We start from the raw sequence: 27,299 nt of genomic DNA, 5'->3' as shown, positions 1-27,299 counted from the left end.
AAATCTGGGCTCTAAACTATAAACAGACGGCGTCTCTTCAGTGATCTACTCTGGAAACATCACTTTTATAAAATAACACAAAGAGCATCTGAGATTTTTGGCTTTCAGCAGTAAACTGTGAGCATGTAGTGATATGTGGAGATCATAAAACACACGTTCTGTTAATCTGAGGGGAACTTTTGCCTAAAAAAAAGAAATTAATTAAAATTTTCATGCAGTTACTGAATAATCTGCCTTTTGATTTGGTCATGAAAATTCAGATGGACAAACCAAAATAAACCCTGGAGAATAAGAGGTTAAGATAATAATACCTACAGTTTTAAAGTATTTTTGTAACTGCAGTACAAAATGCATCAAGAAAAAGGCAAATATCTAACAGTGAAGCAGAGACGGCACAAATAAACCAAAATCAGCCTTAATCTCAGACGATACACTGCTAGAAATGAAGGTTCTGTTCAGGTACATTCTAATTTATCTGGGCACAAACAGTGTAAAATGTTCCCTCAAAGCTACAGCAGTGGTTTTAAGGTCCAGCTATGAACCTTAAATACGTTTTTCCAGGTGAAAAGTTGGTATTTGTACCTTTTCATAACCGAATATTTTAAAACAGAGCAGTAGAATAAAGTCCTGGAGGCGAGGCGGGAGGAGTGGAGTCAGTACAGCTTAGAACACATCATTTCAGTGGATTAGGGTTCAGTTATGTTCCCTGACTGAAGGTACAGAGAAGGCACTGCCCCAGTGACGGTTTAGTACCTTTATTTCTGAGAGTGTACAGTAAATCAGTACTTGGGTAAGAATCACTATACGTACATATCTGAGATCAACTTGTTTCTCCACAGTAAACCAGGGTCTTATTGCCAACTTTAGCTTTACTTTTAAGTACTCTATTTAATATTAGGTGTGAAAGATTCATCGAAAATAACAACTTGAAAGAACGCACTTTTCAAATTGCAGGAGCTGCCATTTTCATTATAGTCTTACAGTCGAATAACAACACTGAGTGTGTTTGCATGCACTTAATAATCCAATAACTGCAGAAAATCTGATTTTGACAGTGTCCAATCAACACCTTCACATGCACTTGAGCAATCAGATAATGTGAAACTCCAGGTCTGCATGAGTCGGGCAGTAATCAGATTTCTGCTTTACAACCAGCCAATAAACTCGCAGAAGAAGACGTGATGTAAACATAATGTAAAGTCATGGGCTGGAGGTCAGGGAACCAGCCCTGTGACCGGAAGGTCGCAGGTTCTATCCCCTGAGCTGACAGGTCATGATTGAAGTGCCCTTAATCAAGACACCTAACCCCCAACTGCTCCCTGGGTGCTGCGGATAGGACTGCCCTGGGCGAGTGTGCTCACTGCCCCCTAGTGTGTGTGCTTGCGAGTGTGTATGTGGTGTTTCACTGCACGGATGGGTTAAATGCAGAGGTGAGATTTCCCCGGTGTGGGACTAATAAGGGTCATTCATTTCATTTCATCAGGAGTTTTTCTTTGGTCTGTGCACAATCCCACATATGCAGTGTCTTCACATAGAAAACAGCAAATCCCTCTGTGAGAAGGTGTCTCCAAACATCTGACCCATACTGCAGAGCATAGTCACTCGGTCCAGTCCTTGAGGACACCAGCTTCTTTCAGTTCTTTTGCAGTTCTAGAGAAACTGAGGACTATGGCCTTTAATTACTTGGCTGCGATGTTTGGAGAGGGAACAGAACTGGAACAGTGGACTAGCTACAGGTCCTTGAGGACATCACTGAATTCTTCTGTTCAGGAGCAGCTCAGGGTTAAGTGCCTTTCTCAGTCGCATGACAGCAGCAGCCTTGAGCTTGAATTAAACTCAATACCTTTGGAGTTATAACTGGCCGCTGGGATACCAGCAACCACGCACTGCAAAACACCAGGACAAATGAGAGTTGCAATGTTTTCAATTACTATAAATTCACCCACGTGAACAGACACAATAGTACAACAGTGTTCAGTAAGAATTAAAACGTATATATATGTGACGTATATATTTTTGATCTTACCCCAAATGTTGCTGGCAAGTCATGGAACTTATACCTCACCAATTAGCACTGTGCTCACTGCATGCTCAAATCACCACACACTTGCCTCAGACCAGGGTGTAGGGGTTGGTTATATGATGTCCATCATCATTGTGACAAATTGTGTCACATTACACCAGGACAGACATTTGCACCAAGGCAATGAATCTTATGGCTAAAATGAAGAATTTGTAATCAGAATAAGACGAACATGTTCGTATAATCATATGCAGACGTCTGAACAAATCTGTGCCATTCGTTTTGCCCAGGTCATATTTAGATGTTTGATTTATTTTTACATATGTTAAATAAACACTAATAATGCATTCAAATGTCCAGAAGTGTTCTCTGTAGAGGATGTGTTCACTAAGTCATATCAATCAATAAAACGTCATCTGATGAAGGGTGCCCAAACTTCTGAAGTTGACCTTTTTTGGTACTGAAGCATGCAAGTTAACTGTAAATACATATGAAATTAAATATTTTACATTGATAAGACCACTGCTGTTGTGACTGTGGTGGTCTCCCTTCCCTCCTTGGTTGTAACAGCAGTTCATTTAACACTAAGGCCCAAGCCCATTTCTTCTTTTTACCCCTACCCCTAGTTTTTGAGTGTCACCCTAACCCCTCTGAACTGATTTAGCAGGGTTAGCGGTTTAAATCTTCCTCTTTGGGACCCTCAAATAAAAATAAATAAATAAAAGCATCACTTCATTAACAGCTACCGGCGCTGCTCTGTGGGCGACCCTGCCCGTCTGCAGTGACAGCAGAGGAGGGGAAAGTTCAGCTCCTCACTGCTGGGCTTTAGTTACATTTAGGGCATCATACGCCTTCAAAGAGGGGGCTATTATTTATTATCACCCCCCACTAATTCTTCAGTGCTATGAAGCTGAAGTCAGAGATTCAGTAGCTTCTCGTTCAAATTCTTCCGTGCAGCAGTTACATTCAAAGCTCCATATCTTTACAACTGTGAGGCGCTGAGGAACCAATCACAATCCAATTGTACGAGGAGGTCTTAGAGTTTCTGACTGTCAGTGGAAGATGACTTCCTTCAGTCTGAGAGGAGATGAGATCCCTGAGCAGTGTTCCGCGTTCTCCACATCAATAAGAGTGAATCCGTCAGAACTGTGCAGCGGGATTTTCGTCAGTGAAGCTCCAACAGCTCAGAGCGTTCGTCGTTGGTTCCACAGCACTGGATGATCTCCGAAATCTCACTGAAAGAGCCGCGAGAGCAGAGACACCCGACACGCTGAATCCAGTCTCGGATGAGTTTGACTACGGTGTTGATGTCTGTAAAGCTGGAGGAGGTTCAGACTGAGAGCTTATTAAAATTAAAATGATCAATTAAACCTTTTACAGTTTACTGCATTGTTCTCTAATGATCTACAAGTGAAATTTATCATTTTGAAATCTGATGAATCTTTTTGAAAGTGAAATATTCTGTATCATGACAATTTTTTAAATTATTGTGATTTCATATTTTCCCATACCGCCCAACCCTACATCAGACACCTAAAAAAAACAGCAATATTTGCCACCTTTAAGACTAACTTTTTGTTTAAAAACGAGCTGAATCGGTCCTTTTTAATTGGATTCAGTGCAGAAAAAAGATCACTGGTGGTGATGGTGGTACTGGTGGTGTTGATGGTGTTGTTGGTGGTGGCATTGATGGTGTTGGTAGTGGTGGTGTTGATAGTGGTGGTGTGGTTGTTGGTAGTGGTGGTGTGGTTGTTGGTAGTGGTGGTGTGGTTGTTGGTGGCATTGATGGTGTTGTTGGTGACCTTGATGGTGTTGATGGTGTTATGGTTTTTGTTGGTGATGGCGTTGGTGTTGGTGGTGTCGATAGTGTTGCTGGTGGTGTCGATAGTGTTACTGGTGGTGGCAGTGTCGATGGTATTGGTGGTGGTGTTGATGGTGTTGGTGGTGTTGATGGTGGTTTGGTTGTTGGTGGTAGTGTTGGTGGTGGTGATGGTGGTACTGGTGGTGTTGTGGTTTTTGTTGGTGGTGGTGGTGTTGATAGTGGTGGTGTGGTTGTTGGTAGTAGTGGTGGTGTGGTGACAAGGTTGGTGACCTTGATGGTGTTGATGGTGTTATGGTTTTTGTTGGTGATGGCATTGTTGGTGTTGGTGGTGTCGATAGTGTTGCTGGTGGTGGCAGTGTCGATGGTGTTGGTGGTGGTTTGGTTGTTGGTGGTACTGTTGTTGTTGGTGTTGTGGTTTTTATTGGTGGTGTTGGTGACGGTGGTGGTGGTGTTGGTGCAGTATTTTTATATGTGGCACTATAAATTCTATTTTGTCTGCTCAAACTTATTAAATCTCAGGAAAACTAAATATTGTGACGCATATTGTGCATCACGTCTTGAAGTACTGTGATATAATACATACTACATTTGCCACAGCTTTGTTAGCTACATTAGCCTCGTAGCTCCAGTACAAAACCAAAGAATCAAACTTCAAACACCAAACAGGTCTCGGCTGACTGACTGCACTCGGGGTAAGAGGGGGAAACACGGTGTACATCTACACTACTTAACACCACAATAAAAAAAACTCTGCTGACCGTGTGCTGCAGCCTCGTGCATCCTCCGCAGCTCTGCCTGGACCAGCAGAGAGCAGCAGTCGTGATCATTTCCTGTCAGAGGCTTTGCATTTCCTCCCAGCCTGATCTCTGCAAAACCCCCGTGAGCTAACAGAACGCTACAGCTGCCTCAGAGAGAGGGCTTAGCATGACTAACACCACGCTACAGTATGGCAGGGTGATAAGTGCCACACCACATCACTCAAACAACCGCTCAGCTATTTTCCACTAAAATAGTAAAGCATGAACTGTTATTCGAGGGCAATTTTTGATGATCACTATACCACAAATCTAATGTTGCTTAGATGCTTTAGATCCACTAACAGCCAAGCCTCTTTGATGGCTGAACAAAAGAGGGAACCCTAAAAACTGATAATGAAGGTGAATGAGTAAGCAGCAATTGTACTGGGAATCACTATGTTAGTTTAGCCCTGGCTTCGGCTCTTTCACTGCGCTGTTGTGGCTCCAAGCTGAATCAGATCAGTAGGTAAAAATAAAATAATCCTCCTTTACAGTAAAATAAAGCTCTGCTGATCCATCAAAACAGTTTAACAGTAAATGGTCTTAAACTCTGGAGTTAATGTAGAACTGCTGATTCACCCTTTAACCCTGCAGGTTGGTGCACAAACTGTTGGTCGCCATAGCAATGCAGACAACAATTGCCTAGTTAGTAGCTAATAAAATACAAAGAGAAGGATTTAAGACAAACATCGATAATTTGGAGATGAATAGACTTATTTTCGTCTATAATCACTCCAGCTGGTTTCCTGATACATTTAATCTGCTATGAGAAACTGACAAACACTGAAAAGTTGCAATGCTGAAGTCGCTTCTTATTCCAAGTTTCCCATTCCACCTTAAATGGTACCTGCTGCTAAAATAAATTATTCACATCACATCACATGTTGAGAGATTGTACAAGAATCTATACAACTTCTGAAAAAGTTTCCTGCTGGAGATGCGAGAAAAGCAGCTACAGGTGAGCTAAAGCTTAAAGCACAGCAAAGTAAGTCTGTGTTTTCATTCATATACAATAATAACAAAGAACCAAGATATGGGTCTGTTTTTGTTGCAGGATGATAACTGCCTAACCCTACACAAAGTCCAGTGATTGGCAGGTCAGTCAAATAACACTGCAGTCATAGTAGGTGGTTCTTGGCCATGCTGAGCGACAAAACACACCAGACTCTAGTTTGGATATTCAATTATCTGTAAGATCTAACAAACCGGAATAAGAATAAAGTAGGACCGCATGCTTAGTTTTTAGGAGACACCACAGGGGTAAAGAGGTGAATAGCACAAATTTGGCAGCATATAGAGGAATACATTTGAATATGGGCTTTAAAGTTTGTAATTGTGGCCTGCGCCCATCCCCTGGGCCTCGATGGGCTCAAACTCTGAGATGAGGCAGAGCCCCGCAAAGACGGCAGGGAGAGGATGAAGTGTGGGAGAGTGGGGGACAGCACGCAAGTCCTCAGCCCTGCCTCCGGTCCCGCAGCGAGGCCACTTTAATTTGCTTCAAATTCGATTTAAGCGCCTCAAAATCTTGTTTAAAGCCACCGAAAAGTGGCCAGCTTAGCATCGGTTCTTTCAGTTTCATTCATTTGTGTTAATGAAAGTTAAATGGCAGCTGCTTCCAGTGTCCTTCCTGAGCCCAGGGCAGCACAGTAATGTTGAGAGAAAAACGCAACACAGGCCCCTTCAGATGAACTAATAAGCCAAGGTTAACACTAAAGCTAACTGGCACAACTTTGGACAGGACCTCATCGCCATCTACACAAGGCATTTCCACATCCTGGACGATGGGCCAATGTTAGTTTATTTGAGAAATAGAGTCCACTGTTTCTGGGCCGAGCTCAGAGTTATAGCAGTCTGCCTAGTTTTTTAGGGAAAGGCCGTACCAGAGCTGGCAGCGCTCTGCCCTCTCCGTCATGTCACGCTCATGTTCAGGCACTCATGTCTCATGGTAGCAAATGTAATATACATGCATGAAGTTAAAATTAGTGTTTCACTGATCGTGTTTTCACAGTGATTTCACTGAACAGTTTACCGAGTACTTAAGTGGCCATACACATGTCAAAGTATGAGTCAGAAGTCTTGCAAGACTAAATTCATTCTATTTAATAAGTATTATCTCCAGTTTGATGCAACTAGAAAAGTGCTGTGGGTATAAATCTGAATAGCACCCAGCCTGTTCATTTTCCCATTAACAAAGCCTGAAACTCAATTTTGCCTTCGGGAAAAGGATCTTTATCGGGAAAGCCGAGGATCTTTATGTTTAACCACACAGAGCACTAGAGTCCATGTGTTCAGGCTGCGCGAAACAAAGAGGGTTTCACACACCAACCGTATCAATACTTCCTTGTGCTGTCACCGTGCTGTGTCCGCTCAGGACACTGGCCGCGTTAACACCATCTCGTGAACAGCACCACCGTCACCTTTCACACGCACAGCCCTGCTCGGGTACAGATGCGCCGTCTCTGTTCAGGACCCAGCAGAAAAAAACCCACAGCTAAACAGTTTCTCTCCCTGTTATTGTTCCTGGCTCAATGTTGTTTTTGTTTGGTGGACCCTACAGCCAAGTCCAGCACAATCCCTGGGCATGTGCCAGAAATCACCTCCAATGCAGGGCTGGTCCAGCTGGTGAAAAGTGCACAACTGGACACGCAAAGCATCGTTCAGTAGGACTGTGTGACTTCGGTTCATCATAATCGATTGTGGTCAACTACAACACTCATATTCAATAAAGTACGCAGTCATTTTAGGTTATTTTCATCAGCCAGTCTGACATAAATATCCATTTGTACGCAAAACATATGATTTACATCTTTAAGTTGCTAAATGTATAGAAATTGCTTCATGAATCAAGTTATTATTATCATTTTATGTGACATGCAACTCTGAGTTAAGTAAATCCCAAGCAATAGTTTTTTTTTGTCGGGCCTTGTGTTACAGTGAACGGCAGTTATACAGAGGAGTGACGGTGACTGCATCATTTTTGCCATCCAAAACAATTTGACTGCATTGTTAAGCAACAGACCACGAGATGCAGCTGAGATTCAGTGCCAAGCATGATGTTATTGCTTTACACATCAGTTCTGCAAAATAATGAGAAAAGTAAAGCAAACATTGAGGCAGAGGCACTATAAAGGGCCCATATCTTACATTTATTTGTATTTGACTCTCTCTCTAAGTCCAATTACACCATTTGTGTGGTTTTGTGTGTTTTTTTCCCAAATATCTCTTTATCCATTTATAATTAAACAGCTTGTTTTTGTTGCTGTGCCTTTAAGACTGATATAAGACAAATAAGCTCTGTTCTGATTGGCTGGCCTGTATTATGCCTCTTTCAAAACGCTGAAATACTCTCTTTAAAACAAATGCCTTCAAATCCAGGCTGGAATTCCACTTTCCAGTCCTGGACTAACCACTGACAGTTAAGCCAACCTGTTGACAGGTCACCTAGGGCCATATCTATCAGCACTGACCAATTCCTAGACTGGAAACTGGATTCAAGGTCTGGATTTGAAGGTCTTCCACAGTTCAGTGTGAATGGGCGGCGCCAAACTGCTATAGGCGGAATAGACGGATATACGTAAACTAGTTGGTTCTGGTGGCATCACAGAAACGGGATGCAGCACAGCTTTCCACATATGGATTATAAAGACTGGACAGTGAGGGGTTTGATTTGAAACTTTACAATGGTCATTATCGTCGCTGTCCAGTGAAGAAAAACAAAAACAAAAACATGCATCTACATCTTTTTGTGATTTTTACTTCTCTGCATCATTTGAACTCTGACGCTGTCCTTTACATTGTGTGAAAAGGTCCTGATGATTGGACCAACAGAAGCACTCCAAAAATGCCTAGAATAAAATCTCTTTCCATTAACGTATGTTAGAAGTAAAGAAAAGTTCTGCCCTCACTTGTGAAGTTACTATTTTGGTGATATTTGTTTTTCTTTGGACAGCAATGATATATTACTTTATTTTACAAATAATTTGAATTTTCCTTAATACAGGCCCTTTAATATTTCCAACTCCTTCCACCAAACAAAGCAGCATCATTTCGTATTATAAATGAAGCCATACAACCGTGTTAATATCGGTTTCCTTTTAAACCCTTTCCAGATGAACCTGAATGTGGTTTGGTTCCAGTCAGTCTGTAAAGCATCTTGTTTGCTGAACCGTATTCTGTTCGTTTCTGGCTGCCGCCAGTTTGTTTAGGCGTTTACAGCTGCCGACCGAAAAGCTTTTTTTTTTGTTTAGGGTCGACGTCAGGTTTGGAATTTGATGTAGTTCACTGTGGTGACACTCTACTCTAGTATCTGACCAAACAGACTACAGATCAAATATTCTGGAAGTTATGTAAAGTATTATTTCCCGTTTTTTTTATGTGTGCTGAAGTAGAACTTAGAAACGGTTAGTAGCAGCATAAAAGCAAGTAGCCACATAAATACCAGTGCTCAGAAGAATGATACAGAAAAAGAAACAAACAAACAAAAAAAAAAAACAAAGAAAAAACAACGTCATTTGTAATAGAAAGGAACGGGTTATGTAATAAAGCCATAAGCCACTTTAAGCTGTGCGTTACTGTGATTTTATCCCTTCCCTATAATAAAATCTCACTAACGCACGGCCTAAAGTGGCTTATTGCTTTTATAAAAACGGCAGCCAACATGAAACATGATTAAATACACACTTTTTCAGACAATAATTTGAGTTACTATTAATAATAATTGACATAAACAAGTTTTCCGCATTTGGAGTATGGTATCGTTACCAAGCAACCATGGCCCGCTGAATGAGGAGCACGTTCAGTCACTCATCGCTGTATATTGCAGTCATTTTTGTTGTATAACAGTGAACATATGATAATACAGCACTGTTTAATGCAGAAACCTTCACTTTATAAGTACTTTTTGGTCACCAAATTACCTCTCTTATTTAACACCAATCCAGCAGCGCCCCTCTTCTCGGGCTGGGGCTCAATCTCAAATTGCTCATTGCTCCCCACATAGTGCACTACATGGGGATTTAAATACTGGATCCTGCAGCCCAACAGAGCAAAATACAGGTAAGAAACAGTCGTTTGGGACTCACACACTCAATAAATGATGCACTATTTGGCTGTAGAGGCTAGAATTTCTACATTTCCATAACTAGCACACTAATTGGGGAGCATGGAGCCGTTTGGGATTCAGCCTGGGTTTGACGCGACTTCTGACTAAAAACACAAACATTTGAAGTGTGTAAGACATTCAAGTGATATTTTCTAGATGTTTTACAGTTCATCCAAGCCTGTGATATTAATGATGGAGTTGTTGAGGCTGTTGACTCTTTTAGCCTCTGAGCTCGCTGACCAGCCCAGTTCTAGTTAAGAACATAAGTGGTCAGCCCCTCAGTTTAAACAAAAAACAGCAGCATGAGAGTCAAAGATTATTCCATTAACAGCACAAGGGTTTTTCACAAACTTGGCACAGTGACACGGTTCGGTTGTTTGCGAAGTGGTCATAGCTGTGCGTATATCGTGGACTTTGCAACGGCTTCCAACGCGGCTCAGCCAATCAGATTTTAGGACCGGAACTATCCATTTTATAAGACGTCATAATCGACAGAACGTCCACTTCCCACGACGCACCCCATTATCACACCTCTACTATCCACAAAGACTGAAGGTTGTTACAGGCGAGAGAAAAGCAATGGAAGACAAAGCGCAACACACTAATCTCTTCCACATCAACACGTCCTCTTCTCCCTCAGTCACTGTCAGAGATTTTCAGCTCTGGTCATCATGAGCTTCCTCAGTGACCCAGATAACAAACTCATTCAAGCTGCCCGAGTCTGGGGATATTTCCTCTGCGATACAATAAGCATCCCAACTGAAACCACAATGTTATTTCCTTTCATATTCTCCATGTGATTCTACACTGCAGGCACAGTCGCCACTGCCAGCTGACGTTACTGAAGTGTGGCTGAAGCCGGGGATGAATTGCTGCTCTGTTCAGTTGGTTAATTACAACATCTAATAAAGATGCTGTATGTTCCAAACGGTGTGGCTGTTTATTGTATTTCCAATATATTTTACCAAGCAAATAAGAGATAAAGGACAAACCGGTAATTCTGCTATAAACATGCAAATGATGCCTAGAAATATTAACAAACAAGATGGAGCCCAGGGGAATTTACTACGGAGCCCTGCTGGCGACACCCTGTATAAATAAAAAATAATGTGTGCCCACAACTTAGTAAAGCGTGGGAACGAGATTCTAATGCATGGACGCGACTTAGTAAGCCGTGAGCCTGTGATCTTGTCACCAGCAGGGCACCGTAGTTTACAGTATAGCACCAAATAGCCTGTTCACAGCAGGACCAACCAATATGGACGGGTTAAAGTAAACTGATGTTATAGGTTTTTAGGTTTAAACACTGCCATGTCTAAAAAAACAAAAACAGATCCTGCTAAACTATTCCCAAGTGAACATAATTAGCACTGGAAAGGGGCATTTAGAGGGGGTATTAAAGAAACTCTGGTTAGGGCTGCACAAAAAAACAAAACAAAACAAAACAAAAAAAAAAGGGATAATATAAGTATAACTACAATATCGCAGGAAAACCTCACATCTCCAAATGGTAGCTTTACAGGAGAAGGAAAGAAAGAAAACACACACACACACACACACACACACACACACACACCCACACACCCACACACCACACTTTACTTTTAATGCAAGTCAATAGAAGCAGACCCCCCCCCCCATATCATTTTGGGGTGTTTCTTTTGCTCTGTTCATCATAAAATTCACACCTTATGTAAAGAGCAACAGGTATTTCTAAATTATGCCAAAAACTGAAAAAAAAAACCGACAAATATGAAGTCATGAGGTTTCCTTCTGACAGCAGCGACATACTGCATGGTTCAATTTACAGAAAGCACAATAATGCACCTGTGATACCACCGGGTTAAAGATGGGCTGATTTATTACCAACGTTTGTGTAATATAAACAAATTGCACAAATATGTTGCTACACTTAAACACCCCAGGAGCATCCTTGATTAGTCAAGATAATGATAATGACTGGTTAGAGGCTTATAAGCATGTTACACAGCTTTCTGAAGGCTGATGTGATGAGAATCAACAGCCAAATGCTGCTACTATGAGACCTGTAGTAAATGTATAATGAAGCTTGGATCAGTTCAGTCCAATGTTGTCGCTTAAATGCTTCTTTCTGCTCTTATGGTGGGCACAACAGGGCACAACTTCTATGGGCAGATATTAGTGACCAGTGATTACTGGTGTGTGTGTAAGCAGTGCTTTTTTGTGGTTGTGGGGTCACCATGATATCAGTCTTAAAGTCACAGTAACAAAAACCAATAAAAAAGTCAAAAATTAATAAATGTAAAATGACAGATTTTGGTCAATTAAACCAAAAACCAGTGGACCTCAAAGTCCACAAAACAAACTCCAGGAAAACGGCAGGATATCAGGCTTTTAAAGAGTTTTGCCCCTCGGCAGCTCAATGCGAGACACACCCTGTTGAACTATATGATGGCAATACAGGTTGAACTGGTTAATTTGAAGACAGAAGAGCATCATAGGAGTTAAGAACATGGAAAATATATATCCAAGTATAACCTTTAGCATGAGGAAAGCATTTAAGCCCAATTCAAGCTAGATTAGTTTTATCTGGAGAGTCATCTCAACTGGGTACTGGGGTTGAGGTGTTAACCAGTAACATTTTGCCTTCTTATCTTTCCACCGATAACAGACAGCCATTGGTCAGCAATTAACTGTCCACCAACAAGCCTAAAGTCAAGGACACAACTACGAATGAATGGCACAAATGGTTGCACGTAGTTGGTTAGGGTAGTTGGTGGGTAACACCTCTGACTTCTATACTGTAGGCACCCTACACTACACCAATAAGAGTCCTTGGGCAAGACTCCTAACACCGCCTTCGCCTTCCTGTGTAAAATGATCAAACTGTAAGTCGCTCTGGATAAGAGCGTCAGCCAAAATGCCATAAATGTAAAATGTAAACAACTAGGGCTGCACAATAAATCTAATTATAGTGATATGAGTTTCCACAATAAACACACTGTTAGAGCAGCAATGACAGAAAAGCTCTAATAACCTCATACGCAGCGCCAGACAGACGACATTACATGACCAGCACAATCCGTTACAAGCCTGCTTCTCTGTGCTGGGACTGAGCCCACTCTCCCACACTGGAGACCAGGGACTCAACCATTTGGCCAAATGGCAACTACAAAACACAAACTACAAAGACCCTCAACTCAGCTTTAATGGGGAAAACATGCAGCGCTCAGGCTCAGGAGCGTTTTGCTCCCCATCAGCTGGGCTACTGAAGCCTGCTGCTTCACACCCACATCCTAAAAACTAAAATAGTCTCAGACCAACAAAGAACACGGTGCCTAACGACGCGCAACCAAAAGAGACTAAGAAACATTGATGCCACAATATTTAAAACAAAAAATAAAGTAAAAACATTTATAGAAAAAGCTTTTGAACTAACGGGGATTGATTTTCAGCCCTTCAGTACACAAAAAGAATTACTTGCAATTTTGATGCAAGTAGCTGTTAGTATTTAATTTCTTCTTATTTTGCAGGACAGGAAATGGTGCTTTTGTAATTTTGAGTGTTGCTACGTGTTTAAAGAGATGTCTGTTAGATTTCTGTTCACATCCCAATAAGAATGCCAATACATGCATTCCATCCAGCCTGAGACACATCATTGTATTAGCCATTCATTACTTCTCACATATCTGACAGCTTTATCGAACGGCAAAATGATGCTGCTCTAGACACACACACACACACACACACACACACACACACACACACACACACTTTCTAAGCTGCTTCTCCCTCAGGGTCACGGGGGGTGCTGGAGCCCATCCTAGCTGTCATTAGGCGGAAGGCAGGTTACACCCTGGACAGGTCACCAGTCCATCGCAGGGCAGACAGACATACATACATACACAATCACACACTCACACCCAGGAGCAATGTAGCATGTCCAGTTGGCCTAACTGCATGTCTTTGGACTGTGGGAGAAAAACCGGAGAACCCAGAGGAAACCCACGCAGACACGGGGAGAACATGCAAACTCCACACACAGAGGACCCCGGTCACCCAGCAGCCCTAGACATAACCTAGTAAAACATTAGTTCGAAAACAGGAGGAGTGAAGATAGAGCTAATTATCTAAATGTAATAATAATAATAATAATAATAATAATACATAATTGTCTTTACATCTAAGTGCATTTTATGTTTTAAACTGTGCCGGTCTGGTTGCACCATTTGCCTTACTGGTTGTGCCCCCTGACTTTTGAGACTAATTTCAAAGTATACAGGCTTAATCTACTCAGACACCTGTCGAAGCCTTTGTCCTTGAAGTTGTGTTTATATGTAATTTTTCAAATAAATAAACAATATCATATCATAATATGGACACATGTTCATGGTCCTCCTGAGGTCAGACCACCTGACATGGTAAACTGGTAAAATGGACCAGCCCCTGCCTACTTGATGGAAATGGTGAAATCTCGAACTGTACCACGAGCCCTTCGAGCTTCGAGTGCAGCTCGGCTTGACCTGCCATCCTTCAAGGCACGTGGAAGACAAGCGTTGAGAATGTTTGCCGTACTGGCACCCAGGTGGTGGAATGAACTCCCACTGGCTGTCCGTACAGCAGAGTGTCTTGCTGTCTTCAAACACAGACTGAAGACCGTCTCTTCACACAGCACTTAAATGAGCAATGAATTAAGTATTGATTGCAATAGATTGTGCTGCACTTATATATTATATTTTATTGTATTGCACTGTGTACTGTACTGTATTGTATTGTATTGTATTGTACAGCACAGAGTTCTGCGTTCAACGCTGTTCCTTTTCTCTGGGTATCTACAGTGACTTTTGTTTACAGTATCTGAGCTCAGGACCGTCTTCCTCTCTAACCTACTGGTAACTAGTTAAGATACTTTCTCTAGATTGACAAAGCACTTCTTGTAATTCGCTCTGGATAAGAACGTCTGCTAAATGCTGTAAATGTAAACTGAAACCACTCTATGACTCAAAAAAAAAAAAAAATCACATTTTTTCCAAAACTTGTGAAAGGGCTACTGACCTTGGCACTGCACCGTAAAGGTCACTACTTTATGATACTATACCGTGGCCCCTGGTTTGTAAAAGCACATCAATATAAAAGTACTTTGTTTTTGCTTGTGCCACCTGACATCTGAGGAATTAAGAAAACTTCAAAAGTAAAAGTTCTATTGTTTTGCAACATGGACTTTTTCTCCCTAAAGTTAAACATAATGATGTCATACTATTTCATTTCCATAAGTAAATAACCTAACTTGATACACAATCAGTATATATAAGTGGGTGGTTGTACCACCTAACATTTTTAGACACACATTATATGGGCCGTTCTAAGAAAGATATGCCAATATGCATGGGGGAAGTCACATTGCATCATTTTAGGTTTAAACACAGACACATTTGAGAAACAAACAAACAAAAAAAAGAAACCATAAATGTAACATTATTAAAGTTTTATGGATTATGTATTATTATAGATAATGACGGACCAATGAGTGACGCTCAACGCGCCTCATCCACTGCTTTCAAACTAGACCACTATTAGGCCAGTTCAGCTCACTGATTTAGAGTGAACCTGTTAAAAGTCTATCAACCCAGCCACCTGAGAGCGCTCCACTTCTTTAAAGCCCTGCTCTCGTTATAACTAGCAAACTAAACATCGAGCAGTTCTGGGTCCCAGTCTATGTTGTGTATAAGGTTGGTGACCCACCAACAGGCCTGGCCTGCAGCACAGTGATAGCCTATATTCCTACCCACAACCAACCACTCGCCTCTAACCAGGCCTGCAGCCAGAGATCCTCCATCTGCTGTGTGTTCTGCTTGGAGCGGTAGACCTGCTAGCTAGCCCAGCTCTCGCCCCTGGCACTGCCCTGCTTGGCAAAGTGGCAACTGGCTAGCAAGCAGCAGAGCCACGCAAGCAGCTCTGTGATCAGGCCCTTAGGTCGGACATGTCCAGCCTGCTGTAAGTGCAGAAGAAACAGTGAAGCCCAAAAGGCCAGCGATTCTCCAGAGATGTCCGCAGGCTGCTGCACACGTTCGCGAGCCAGGAGGAAGGGGCTGCGTCCCAAATCAGTTCTGCGAGCCCTGTGTGTGGAGTAGGCCACCTGCGTGGGGCTTCTCTGAGTGAGGGATTCCAACACAGCAGGTTCGCACTTCTCAGACTTAATCAGCGGAATCCGCTCCACAGGCAGCTCAAGTTTAAATGCGGAATATGGCTGGACGCCCCTTCTCTCTCTTTCACGCTCTCTCTCTCTCTCTCTCTCTCTCTCGCGCTCACACTGTCTTTTCCTCCCTCTCATTCTTTTCCTCCTTCCCCATGCCCCTCTTTCCTTTTCTCTACTACTTTTCTCATCTTCTTCATCTTCTTCCCATGCCTTTTTCCATTTTCTCCCTCTTGCACTTTTTTCCTCCTTCCCCATGCCATTTTTTTCATTTCCTCTACTTTGTCTTGGTCCACATGCCTTTCTTTTTTCTCCACCACTCTTTCTGGTTTCCCTTCTTCCATTTTATCTTGCTCTCTTTGGTTTTCGTCTCCCTCTCCTTCTTCCTCAAGCTTTTCTCCTTCATGTCCTCCACCTCTTTCTCCCCCTCCTTCCCATTCGATCTTATTCATCCACTCCTTTTTCTTCCCCATGCTTCTCTCCTTCATTTTCACCATCACTCTCCCTGTTTTCCCTTTCCCTGCATCTCATTCTCTTATTTTATCCATCTCCTTGGCTCTCCTTTTCTTTTTGCTCGTTTCCCTTCTGTCCTTCTCATCCTCTTTCTGCAGGCCTTTTCACCACCTCTCTCTCTCTGCTTTTTTTTCTTATTCCCCCCTTTTCTTCCTATGCCTCTTACCCCTCTTTTTTTCTTTCTCCTGCTTCTTGCTTTCTTCCTTATTCATGCTTTTCTTGCTCATTTCTTCCACATCTCCCTGTTTTTCCCCATCCCTTCTTCTTGCTCACGCTTTTCTCTTTCAATTTCTTCACATCTCACCATCCCTCTGTCTATCTCACTCCTCCTTTCTTATTCGTTTTCTCTCCCTCTTTATTTTTCCCCATCTTCCTCCTGCTTTCCCTTTGTTTCACCACTTTTCTCCCTCCTCTAGTGCCCTCTTTGTTTTTCTCCCTTTCCTTCTTCTTTGTCTCTCCACATCTTTCGCCGTTCTTCCCTCCCTTTCTTTTTATCATTTCTCTCATTTCTTTTTTCTTCCGCCCCGTGCCTTTGTCATTCATTGTCTCCACCTCTTTCTGTCTTCTTCTTGCTATGTCTCTTTCTATTTCCTTTATTCTCTCTCTCTCGCTCTCGCTCGCTCTCTCGCTCGCTCTCAGGATGACCGCCACCTACCAAACAGCCTCTTGTGAGAGTGATGGACTAACATGGACCCGATAATGGCGTCAGCTTGGCCCAGACTCAGACGGCCCACTTTGGGGTCAAAGCCGCCTCTGTTCCCCGTTTAATACGACTGTTGGCTCAGCGAGCTGACAGCTGTGTGTAAGGTCTAAACAGGAGTTACAGCCAAAGCACTTCCCATGGAGTGGAGTGGGAGCTCAGGGTGGGCAATATGTCCAAAAATATCCAGACAGCCCTTCTAATTAATCAATGCTGCAACCGTTGCTGACACAGGCCTTCAACTGCGCATATACAACTTGTATAATCTCAGTAAAAACACACTGACTGATAGGACGGATGGGACGTTCTGGAGCTGCAGCAAATGAGGTCACTATGCCTGATGCCAAGCGTCAGTTGGAGGGGTATAAAGCCCTCCAGCACTGGGCTGCGGAGCTGTGTTCTCTGGAGTGATGTAGCTCCACCCAATAGCTTTGGAAGGCGCCTGTGACCCAAAATGAATCATCTGACATCAGCACCTGACCTCAATAATGCTCTTGTGGCTGCCATTAAATCCTCACAGCAATGTTCCAACATCTAGTGCAAAGCCTTCCCAGAAGAGTAGAGGCTGCTACTGCAGCAAAGGAGGACAAATTCAATATTAATACTCATTATTTCAGATATAATGATCTAATGATGATTAGGTGTCTTCAAACTTTTGGACCTGGTGTGACACTAAACAACTACACACATAATAAAACTAGACATATTTAATTAATTACAGTCATCCTGTAGACCGTATATTCAACTATTTTTCATCCTGTTCAAAAAAAATATTTATTTATTTTTTGCGAACACTGATTAATAAAATCTTGTAAGCCTATTAATAGTTTTTTCATAGACGTTTTCACCTGGTCCATTTGAGTCCAGTCCAAACTGGATAGATGGATGGATAACTGGATGAGTAGGTGGATGGATAACTGGATGGACAGATGGATAGATGGATGGATGGATAGAGGGATGGATGAATGTATAGAGGGATGGATGGATAACTGGATGGACAGATGAATGGATTGATGGATGGACGTATGGACAGATGGATGGATGGATAGATGGATGAATGAATGTATAGAGGGATGGATGGATAACTGGATGGACAGATGAATGGATGGAAGGACGGACGGATGGATGGACAGATGGATGGATGGATAGATGGATGAATGGATAGAGGGATGGATGAATGTATAGAGGGATGGATGGATAACTGGATGGACAGATGGATGGATGGACAGAAGTATACTACTAGAAATATACTAAAACAATATGTTATATATGAAAGCTATATGAAACGCGTATAAACGAAGGGGCGACGCTCTATGAAGCGCGTATAAACAAAGGGGCGGCGCTCTATGAAGCGCGTATAAACAAAGGGGCGGCGCTCTATGAAGCGCGTATAAACAAAGGGGCGGCGCTCTATGAAACGCGTATAAACAAAGGGGCGGCGCTCTATGAAACGCGTATAAACAAAGGGGCGGCGCTCTATGAAACGCGTATAAACAAAGGGGCGGCGCTACATGAAACGCGTATAAACAAAGGGGCGGCGCTACATGAAACGCGTATAAACAAAGGGGCGGCGCTACATGAAACGCGTATAAACAAAGGGGCGGCGCTACATGAAACGCGTATAAACAAAGGGGCGGCGCTACATGAAACGCGTATAAACAAAGGGGCGGCGCTACATGAAACGCGTATAAACAAAGGGGCGGCGCTACATGAAACGCGTATAAACAAAGGGGCGGCGCTACATGAAACGCGTATAAACAAAGGGGCGGCGCTACATGAAACGCGTATAAACAAAGGGGCGGCGCTACATGAAACGCGTATAAACAAAGGGGCGGCGCTCTATGAAACGCGTATAAACAAAGGGGCGGCGCTCTATGAAACGCGTATAAACAAAGGGGCGGCGCTCTATGAAACGCGTATAAACAAAGGGGCGGCGCTCTATGAAACGCGTATAAACAAAGGGGCGGCGCTCTATGAAACGCGTATAAACAAAGGGGCGGCGCTCTATGAAACGCGTATAAACAAAGGGGCGGCGCTCTATGAAACGCGTATAAACAAAGGGGCGGCGCTCTATGAAGCGCGTATAAACAAAGGGGCGGCGCTCTATGAAGCGCGTATAAACAAAGGGGCGGCGCTCTATGAAGCGCGTATAAACAAAGGGGCGGCGCTCTATGAAGCGCGTATAAACAAAGGGGCGGCGCTCTATGAAACGCGTATAAACAAAGGGGCGGCGCTCTATGAAACGCGTATAAACAAAGGGGCGGCGCTACATGAAACGCGTATAAACAAAGGGGCGGCGCTACATGAAACGCGTATAAACAAAGGGGCGGCGCTACATGAAACGCGTATAAACAAAGGGGCGGCGCTCTATGAAACGCGTATAAACAAAGGGGCGGCGCTACATGAAACGCGTATAAACAAAGGGGCGGCGCTCTATGAAACGCGTATAAACAAAGGGGCGGCGCTCTATGAAACGCGTATAAACAAAGGGGCGGCGCTCTATGAAACGCGTATAAACAAAGGGGCGGCGCTCTATGAAACGCGTATAAACAAAGGGGCGGCGCTCTATGAAACACGTATAAACAAAGGGGCGGCGCTCTATGAAACGCGTATAAACAAAGGGGCGGCGCTCTATGAAATGCGTATAAACAAAGGGGCGGCGCTCTATGAAACGCGTATAAACAAAGGGGCGGCGCTCTATGAAACGCGTATAAACAAAGGGGCAGTGCATGGAAATATGAGCTCATGAGAGATGTAATGTAATGTAATGCAATGCATGTCCAGCTGGTGCTCGGCGAGCCTGTCCTGTCAGTGGATCAGTGTACAGTAATGTCCCAGCACAGTGACGAGGTGCTGTACAGTGCGATCCGTTGCTGAAGGTGCTCCACTGTCTGACTGGTGGGTCATGTACGGGGTGTGATGTATTATTCAAGATAGCAGAGTTTAGTTTGAAAATATGAGAAGTATGTATCATGATGTTATATTATTGCCCTGTAACCCACCCTTACAGTCAGCCTGCTGCAGCACCACCACATCTGGCTACAGAACAAAACCACTGAGGGTGCATCAGAAATACACAGGGGTACGTCATAAGAAAGCGTGTGGTTATTCAAAAAGATTATAAATGCATGGCTGAAGCATATTTCAGATTATATGACTGAAAATTAAACAGTCCATGGACTACCCCGTGCCTTATTTGCAAGAATGGACAGCAAAAAAGCATTCAGAGGGCTCTTTTAAAAGGCGCTTCACATGAATAAAGCAATATAATAATGTAATCTTTGGAATATTCAAACAATATTGGCTCAGAATCAGTGTTAGTTCATGACAGGCTATAAGCTGCAACACAGTTTGTAGTGAGGACTATCTAATACGTCCTCTATATTACACTGATTTTTAGAACAGGGAGATGGAAGAGGGGCTTGCTCCATCTGCTCCGTCCACTCCATGCATCGACCTGGTATTGCAGTACCTCCGGGAATGGCGTACCTCAGGGGCACTTGTGGGCTGGAGGTTAGGGAACCAGTCCTGTGACCGGAAGGTCGCCGATTGGATCCCCTCAGCTGACAGTCCATGACTGACTGAAGTGCCCTTGAGCAAGACACCTAACCCCAAACTGCTCCCTGGGCCCCATGGATAGGGCTGCCCACCGCTCCAGGCAAGTGTATGTATATTCACTAGTGTGCACGTGTGTGGGTGTTTCACTGCACGGATGCTGCTCTTTCCCGGCCGGGTGACCCGGTTTCTCCCAGTGTCTGCATGGGTTTCCTCTGGGTTCTCCAGTTTCCCCCCACAGTCCAAAGACATGCAGTCAGGCCAACTGGACATGGTAAATTGCCCCTAGGTGTGAGTGAATGTGTCTGTGTGTCTGTCTGTCTGTGTCTGTCTGTCTGCCCTGAGATAGACTGGCGACCTGTCCAAGGTGTATCCTGCCTTCCGCCCAATGACAGCTGGGATAGGCTCCAACACCTTCCGTTACCCAGAAGGACAAGCGGCTTAGAAGATGTGTGTTCAAACTTTTGCATAAAAATGCACATCTGAGCGCTATGCAGACTAATCTGTCTCTACACCACAGCACCAGTGCCCTTCTACATACCTAACTAGAACCAGACAGGAGTTTAGATCTGTCTAAAGGCATTTCCCCAAAGCCTTTTCTCCCCGGAGCAACACACCCAATCTAAAGCTCTAAAAGCCCTTTTGTGATGAGTGAGGAAGGTGACTCGCCTTAGGTTGATTAGCAATGGGTGATCAGGAATGCCCATCAACCTAACACCCCCCCCCCCAACACCAGCCCACTGCAACACACATAGGCTACACCCTCCCCCCAACAGAACTGTTTTGTGCTGAACTTTCAGAGGCTGAAAAAAAGCTTAGAGCACAGAATAGGAAACAATACACATTTGCATGCACCGGTGAACTGTAGTGGATTTGGTTGCAGAACTGTGCCTCCCAACAGACAGCCATATGAGGCTTCTATGAGATCAGGTTTAAATTTATTCTGCAATCGAGAGAGATTCGCTCCAGCTGTGTCTCCCAAAACATTCATTCACACTCTCATACTGACTATAAGAAGTGCCTTTGTATTTAATATATAGTATTTTATATTTATATATAAGTGCCTTTACAGTGTAGCCGACTGATTTCAGACTGAAAGTGAAATAAATCCATAGACCATTCATCTCAGAGAACCAGACGTCTTTAAAGGACTGCTCACATATGGATTACGAACCACTGCTCTTCATCAGTCATGACATTGTTGAAGATGAAGCCATTCCTCCTTCTGGTGGTGTGTTCATGCACTGCGAGGGTGAAATGACCCTACCTACGTCCAAAAAGAGCAAAACTGCTCTAATTTGTGAAGGTGCACCCAATGTCGATGTGTTTAGTTTGGTTTATTCTCTGTAGAAATGTTTTGACCAGTAGAACTGGTTGCTCAGAGCAGCTGCACATGAGCCTAAGGTCATCATGCCCAATACCAATCTAGAGCGGGGTTTCTCAACAGCTGGGCCACAGACAACGAAGTGGTCAGGGTGCATATCGGGCTGATGATCACTTTATCATGAAAATCAGTGAAAGAATAATAGATTTTACAATAAAAAAAGATGAACAATGTTAATACAAGCCTACAACACTGGCACACATAAGCAGCTTTGCAATTTAGCCGTCGCCACTGTGCTTAACTCGCCACCACTCTGCCTCATTTCTAGTAGTAGTATTTTGGCCTGAACCCATTTCTTATTTTTACCCTCATGCCTTGTTTTCGAGTGTCACCTTGCCTCTTGGAACGGAGTTACATGGGGTAGTGGTTGAAATCTTCCCTACGAAGCGGGACGCTCGAATAAAAGAACATTACTTCATTAACAGCTACTAGCTCTGGGTAGAGGAGGGTACAGTTCAGCTCCTCACTGCTTGGCTTTAGCTACATGTAGGGCATCATATCCCTTCAAGGTGTGGGGGGGTAATTATTTTTACGACCCACCCCCCTAATTCGTCAGTGATATGAAGCTGAAGTCAGCTACTGACAGCTTATTGTTGGAATTTTCCTATTCCACCTTAAATGGAGCAGCAGTTCTGACACCCGAGGCTCCAAATGTAACATCTGCACCATTTAAGGTGGAATGGGAAATTAGACATCAGGACACTACTAGCGATTATATACTGGTTATGATTTTATACTGGTTAGGAAAAGGACCATAATACACTAAAATGACATTAAACTATGATAATACACTGGTACTTTTTTAACGGAGAAAGTTCTCACATTTGGGTTTATTTGGTCGCTTCTGCAGCCGTCTTGCCATTTCACACTGAAGTGCGAAGAACCTCCGTTTGGAGGACCATGCAGCCCGAACACTTCACCCTACCCCTTTATCTCAAGAAAAGTCGGGACACCTTACCCCTTGGTGTGAATGTGTAAAACAGAGGGGGAAGGGCTAAGTGGCAGGGGTGAAGCGTGAAATGGGAGTGGGCCTTTATGTTTACTGACACGCATTACATACCGCGGGGTAGGTACTCAAACATAGCAGTGTGGAAAATCCCCCAAAACAAGAAAAGCTTAGTTTTTGTTTTCCTGTGGACCTTCATGCTTTCCAGCGATAAACAGGTGGGCCTTGAGGAGGAAAGGGTTGAGAACCCCAAGGCAAGAGGTACCATTTTTTTATGATTCAAAATGTGTCACAACACTTTTTTCAAACATCCAATAACTTGGATATTTTAAAAATACTAACAAAAACTGCGAATCCATTTCAACATTTCACACACGGTGCTGCATAAAATCCAACTGGCACAAATTATACTCTCTTTAATCAAACATGCAGTTGGGAGAAGCTTTTGAAGCACTGATTTACAGAATATGCTAAGAAAAGCATAATGTGGTGTAACATGTCTCAATAACTAACGTCATACTGCCCAGTTCTAGTTAGGAGGCTTTAAACCCCCCCACCACCACTGGACTGTGAAGCAGTAGAGCTGCATTCTCTGTGATGGTCCTCCATCCAGCACCTTTGGCCTGAGGTGAGGTAAAGCCTTTCCAGAAGAGTAGAGGCTGTATGGGAGGCAAATCCAGCCAAAAAGGAAATGAAAACGAAAACAATAAAATGGAAATGCAAACCTCTTTCTGCCATTTCCTTTTCCAAACATCTGCGCAAAACTGAAAATGAAGTGAAATGCCTTCATTTGCCATTTCATTTTTCACATGAGCACGAGCCGTTTGTGACAAAAGTAAAAATAAATTGGAAACGCCGATTTGTCGTTTCATTTTAGTCGTTATTCTGGTTTTTCACGGCCAAACGCAACATGAAAAAGCTAACAGACAAAAGAAAACACAAACTTCACTTTGGCTTTTCTTTGTGAAACGCAGAAAACGTGTCAAAACTAAAATCAACCCCGTAGCCCCGCCTAGTGCTAATTAACATATTCGCATTTTTGTCCGTTAGAAAAAGAAACAGAAAACTGGAAAATGAAAAGTGAATCTCCAGCAGGTGGCGCTGATGTTCGTTTTCATTTGCCTTTTCGTTCTGACGTTTAAAGCGCGTCAGCACCGAAAACGGAATCACAGACGGTCACTTTCCTGTTGATTGTTTTGTTCTGCATTTTCATTTTAAACTTTGTCAGATTTGCAGCCGATCGCGATGAAAAAGAAAAAGTAAACTGCATTTTTTCCCCAAAACTTGCATTTTGATTTTAGTTTTGACACGTTTTCTGCGCTTCATGAAGAAAAGCCAAAGCCAAAGTGAAGTTTGTGTTTTCTTTTGTCTGTTAGGTTTTTCATTTTACATTTGGCCGTGAAAAACCAGAATAACGACTGAAATGAAACGACAAATCGGCGTTTTCATTTTATTTTTACTTTTGTCACAAACGGCTCGTGCTCACGTGAAAAATGAAATTGCAAATGAAGGCATTTCATTCCATTTTCAGTTTTGGCAGGATATTTGCGCAGATGCTTGGAAAAAGAAATGGCAGAAGGAGGTCTGCATTTCCATTTTGGCTGGATTTGCCTCCCATAGAGGCTGTTACTACTGGAAAGGAGGATAAACTCCCTATTAACACCCTTCATTTATGAAGAAATGAGGAGGCGTCTACAAACTTTTGGACATGCAGCATAAATACGGGTCGATGTGAAGGCAAAACATGCAACAGCAACGAAATGAGGCACAGTCAGTAGAGTCACAAGGCCCTTCCAGAGCAACACGAACGCCCCGAGGCAGCACTCAGACAGAGCCGATTAACTCTTTAAACAGGAGGCCTGCGCACTGTAATATGCAGAAATAATGAAAGTGTTGCAATTTTACAATTGAGTCCTTCTGAATAATAAAACACATGAAGAAAATAAATAAATAAACAAACAAACTTATTTTACCCTAAAGAACATATTCCAAGGCCTGCTTCACTGGATACCACACGTTAAGCACTCAGCACGGATCAACAGGCCAAAAAATTCATACTAAAAAATATGACTACCTAATGCTAATCATACAGCTGGGCCTCCAGGAACCCTCTAGTACAACAATTTCTGGAAAGGTAAGTTAAGTGATACTTTTTTAATCCCACAAACGGGAATTAACCACATACACACTAGGGGGCCGTGAGCAAACTTGCCCAGAGCGGTGGGCAGCCCAATCCGCAGCGCCCAGGGAGCAATTGGGGGTTAGGTGTCTTGCTCAAGGACACCTCAGTCATGGACTGTCGGCTCTGGGGATCGAACCGGCAACCTTCCGGTCACAGGGCCAGTTCCCGAACCTCCAGCCCACGACTGCCCTCACAAGCTGGCAACTATTTTCACAGCCTGTATAGGCAAAAATAAGAAGATAGCAGGTCCAAAGTACTTCTTTGATCATAAAATGGCCAAATTCATAACAATATCCAAATGTCATTAGCATTTACAAGTAGCCTAGTACTCAGAAACCACTTCCCAACGGCGTCTTATGAAAAGAGAGCATTATCAGACGGGTTTCGTTGGCTTTACTGCAGCACAGTGCATAAAATCTTTGAATAAACATCATGAATTAATACACTTTTATAGTGATTTTAAAACGTGGGCTTACTTTGTCTGTTTTAACTTACTAATATTGGTGACACACTGCATAACATAACACTTCCTGAAGTATGGTGATGGTACACCTCTAGCTGAACAATAAACATCAGAATAAAACCACAAAGCATATTATTTCTGGAAAGGTACTTCAGCTGAGACCAATTTCAAAAAAGTACCCTTAAAAAAATATGACAATAGTAGGTGCGAAGTAAATGGCCAAATTCATAACAATATCCAAAGTGTTCGCACTTACCTGCCAAATGATGACCTATCTGAGTAGCCTAGAGTCTCTTGGATCGAGCATGTGGCATGTATGACTGTCTCATGCAAATCCTTTGTAACTGTAACTGCAATGGATCAATACGGTTATGCAGAATTGCCTTATGGCTAGAAGTGTTAATATAAAGTATGATCAGTGCAGTTTGTGGGAAATGAGAGATATTAAAGGCTGTGCAGAACACGCCTGCTCTGACAGAGCGGTCCTAGAGGAGAGCTGCACATTACAGAGGCTCTGGAGGTCCATTTTTAAGCAGATAGTCCAGTTACAGTATATAACTGCAGCTCTATTCGAGCCATTTGCAAAGCAAACAACCAGCCCTGTGCAAGCCATGCAAAATGTATGGCATCAAAATGGAGCTCATGTGCCTTGGTGGTCACTGTAATTGTATCCAGCACAGTAGAAACCATAGCAAATGTCTTTGTTAGAAGGTTTACAGGTAAGAGGGGCGAGAAGGGAAGGTTTACCTACAGTTTAGGAAACGGACCCACAATTAGAGGCTCTTCGTTTTCTTCTTTATTATGGTGTCCTCAGCGTCTGGGTCATATACACACTACAGCAACACTGAAACCAGCAGCACTAGCAACTTCCTGGCGTTTAAAACACGCAAGAGCTGCGAATCCGTGAATTTTACAACGTCGAAACTAAGGCTGTTAGTTAACTATGTTGGTGGACGGTGTTCAGGCTGGCTCCCTCCCTCGCCATGCTGACACAAGACAACAGGCAGAGAGAAGATGCCCCCTCAGGAACCACTGACGGGGAGGCTACTACACCACCACAGACCACAGGCACAGACCGCTATTTCTCCAAGAAGAAAACACGAGGCTGAAGTTGGCTTCCTTTTCGAATTTCTCCGTTCCACCTTAAACGGTGCAGCAGTTACGTTCCGGCACCTCAGGCGCCACAATGTAACTGGTGCGCTATTTAAGGTGGAACGGAAAATTCGAACGAGAAGCTTCGCAAGAAAAACACCACCAGGCCGACCATACGTGCTTATAACGGACAAAAGAGAAGCAAAAAGAAGCGATTTTACCTCGTCGTGTTTTCAATAAAAGCGCTATGGCTCATTTTCCTCGCCGGTAAAGCCCCAGTCTGCGTCGCTCTGCAGCCGTGCCGAGTTCAATGTGATCTGATAGTAACGAGCAGTTGACAGTGGCCGCTAAGTCCCGCCCACCTCAGCCTCTCATTGGCTCTCGCTGTCTCGTCGCTCCATCGTCACCGGAGAAACGCAGCGTGAGCATGGTAACCGTTCGAAGGCGTGTGCACGAGAGCCACACGGCAGCCAATCAAACCTCAGCGGGGTGCCTAAGGGCAACGCCCACCTGTTAGAAAACGTCGCTATTGGGTGAAAGTCAGATCAG

The 27,299-nt window shown here is 43.3% G+C and overlaps 1 protein-coding gene and 1 pseudogene across 1 annotated transcript in view; one reads left to right on the top strand and one right to left on the bottom strand.

Annotated features, from left to right (window-relative positions):
- The window catches only part of fcho1 (FCH and mu domain containing endocytic adaptor 1), a 121,350-nt gene extending 94,269 nt beyond the window's left edge, over positions 1–27,081 (bottom strand). Inside the window, exon 1 of the mRNA XM_017722328.2 lies at positions 26,972–27,081. The gene's annotated coding sequence lies outside the window, so the exon portion shown is untranslated. The remainder of the gene's footprint in view (positions 1–26,971) is intronic.
- LOC119262755 lies at positions 20,492–20,622 on the top strand (annotated as a pseudogene).
- Positions 27,082–27,299: the final 218 nt, after the last annotated feature.

The sequence above is a fragment of the Pygocentrus nattereri genome, chromosome 28, assembly GCF_015220715.1.
Source record: "Pygocentrus nattereri isolate fPygNat1 chromosome 28, fPygNat1.pri, whole genome shotgun sequence".
Classification (NCBI taxonomy): domain Eukaryota; kingdom Metazoa; phylum Chordata; class Actinopteri; order Characiformes; family Serrasalmidae; genus Pygocentrus; species Pygocentrus nattereri.
The sequence above is the reverse complement of the archived record's forward strand: the minus strand, read 5'-3'. Positions and strand labels throughout refer to the sequence as shown.